General features: G+C 61.0%; 1 long non-coding RNA gene across 1 annotated transcript; it reads right to left on the bottom strand.

Moving 5' to 3' along the window:
• Positions 1–381: 381 nt before the first annotated feature.
• Positions 382–1,987, bottom strand: LOC136158399 (uncharacterized). Its single transcript, XR_010661340.1, has 3 exons — positions 1,903–1,987; positions 1,372–1,501; positions 382–647 (listed from the first exon to the last, which is right to left on the bottom strand). It is a non-coding gene; the product is annotated as an uncharacterized lncRNA (long non-coding RNA).
• Positions 1,988–2,333: the final 346 nt, after the last annotated feature.

The raw sequence follows: 2,333 nt of genomic DNA, 5'->3' as shown, positions 1-2,333 counted from the left end.
ACCCAGTGCAACTAAAAAAAAAAAAAAGAGATTTATTGTGTAGGTGTCTGGCCCGGTTCAGCAATTCTCACCTGGCCCATTTGTTCTTAGGGCCCTGGGGCCCTATCCCCTGCCCATCTATGATGGGGTGCGGTGGGGGATGGGAGTTCCCAGGCCTCTTCCTGTATCCACCCCCAAGGTAATTAGCAGGCGCCACCCCAGGCAGGCAGATGCCTGAGCAGATGGTGCTGGCTGTGCCCAAGTGACAAGACTCCCATGGAGTCACCTCCTGCCATAAACTCCTCCCCGTCGACCGGACGCAGCCTGGGAGCCTCTCCTGGCTGCAGAGGTGGGAGTGGGCAGGGGTCAGCCGAGCCCCAGCACAGCTCCAGTCCTGTCTGAAGGGTCTCTGTGCCCACTTTCCCTCGCCCCACCACCACTGCTATCCCAGGTCTGGGCTAGGTTGATAGGGAGCCTCCCCCACAGCCTTTCTCTCTCCCCTGGACCTCCTGAGCCACCTCCACTCGGGTCCTCCTGCCAGCCTACCTGCTGTATTGATTCTCCACTCAGAAACCACACAGCTCTAATCATGCACGCAGGTCCAACCTTTGATGGTTCCGCATGGCCTCCGGGGGCTTCCCAGGTGGTGCTAGTGGTAAAGAAGTCACCTGCCAATGCAGGAGACATAAAAGATGCAGGTTCGATCCCAGGGTTGGGAAGATCCCCTGGAGGAGGAAATGACCACCCGCTCCAGTATTCTTGCCTGGGAAATCCCATGGACAGAGGAGCCTGGCAGGCTGTGGTCCATAGGGTCACAAAGAGTCGGGACACAGCTGAAGCAGCTTAGCACGCATGCATGCATGGCCTCTTTTCAGTTCAGGTCCTGGCCCAGTGTCCACCTCCCTCCCACCAGGTCCCAGCTCCATTGCGTGCCTCTGCCTGCAATGCCTCCCAGTTCTCTAACAGCCCCAAACCGTCCCACCCCGAAGTCTCTGCACGAGCAGTCGGGGCACCTGGGGTCCTTCATCGGTGTCCGTATTAAGCAGCACCACTAGGTGCTGAGGGTTCTGCAAGGGGGCGGAGGGAGGGACAGCCATGCCATCTGTACTCCTGCCTGACCCTGACGATGTCCCATGAGCCTGCTCCTCCGTGGCCCCGCCCCAGGGGTGGGACCCCTGCTCTGCACCCGGAGCATCTCTGCCTTCTCCCACTGGCACTCCTGGCCTCCATAGTCCTGGCTGCTGTGGTTTCCGCCCACCAGGCAGCGGGAGTGATGTGCCCATTGTACAGAAAGCAAGTGGAGGCTCAAGAAGCTCTGCTGCATTGCGCTCAGGGAGCAAGGAGGAGGAGCAACTGGACGGGGCGCAGAGGTCAGCAGGGGCTTTTCCGCACCTCTCTGCAGCCGGGCTTGGTGGGAGTGGGGGGACCTGGGTGTGACTGCCTGTCTGGGAACAGCAGGACGAAGCTCTGCAGCATTCTTGTGGGGGCCGTGGGCTTTGGCAAGAGTGATTCAATCTCTTTGCTGTCAGGAGAATGGAATTTCGTGGTGACTCCTTGAGGTCTGAAAACTGGAGGGGGTGGCTGCTCTAGCTGCCCCTACCCCCTTCCCCAGCCTGGCTCCAGCCAGAGGCTCTCCCCTCCCCTGCCCTCACCCTAGACCCAAAGGCTCCCTCCAGGGACCCATTGGGCCAAACAGCTCTGAGGGAGTGTGGGGGGGGGGCGGTGATAGAGGAGGTGCTGGGCCCAGGACAGGAAATGGGGAGCCAGGGAGTGGGTGGGGAGGGCTGACCTGGTTGTCAGGAAGCCCCTGGGTGCCTTAGGGCCCTTGGGAAGGGGGAGGGGGAGCTGCTGTCCCAGGACCCTCCCCAGGCTCAGGCATGTGGACACAGCCCAGGGGCTAGGGGCTTCTGGAGCCAGACTAACCGTTTTCCAACCCCAGAGGGGCCACTTCTCAGCTTTTTTTTTTTTTTCACTTCTCAGCTTTTTGACCTTGACCTGGGACCTTCTCTGAGCCTCGGTTTCCCCACCTGTAACAGGAGGATTACGCTATCATCTGTCGTATAAGGGGCTGATGGGCAGTGGGTCAGAACGCCGGCAGCCTGGCCCTCTCGCCCAGGGACTTGGGCCTGGTGCCACCTGGGTGGCTGACCCCTGCTCAGCACGGCCCCTGCTCCAGCCCATGTGGGGCTCCCAGGCAGCCGGGTGACCCAATGACTCGAGACCTGTCCGTGAGGCTGGATGGAGAGGTGGCCGAGGTCAGGAGACCCGCATGAGCAGTCCTACTCTGCCTCTCCATCAGGCTCGGAGGACATGCTGTCTACCCATCTGAGCTCAGGCCCCCTTTCCCGGTTGGG

This window comes from Muntiacus reevesi, chromosome 2 (genome assembly GCF_963930625.1).
Source record: "Muntiacus reevesi chromosome 2, mMunRee1.1, whole genome shotgun sequence".
Taxonomy (NCBI): domain Eukaryota; kingdom Metazoa; phylum Chordata; class Mammalia; order Artiodactyla; family Cervidae; genus Muntiacus; species Muntiacus reevesi.
Note: the sequence above shows the minus strand (reverse complement) of the source record. Positions and strands in the feature narration are given on the sequence as shown.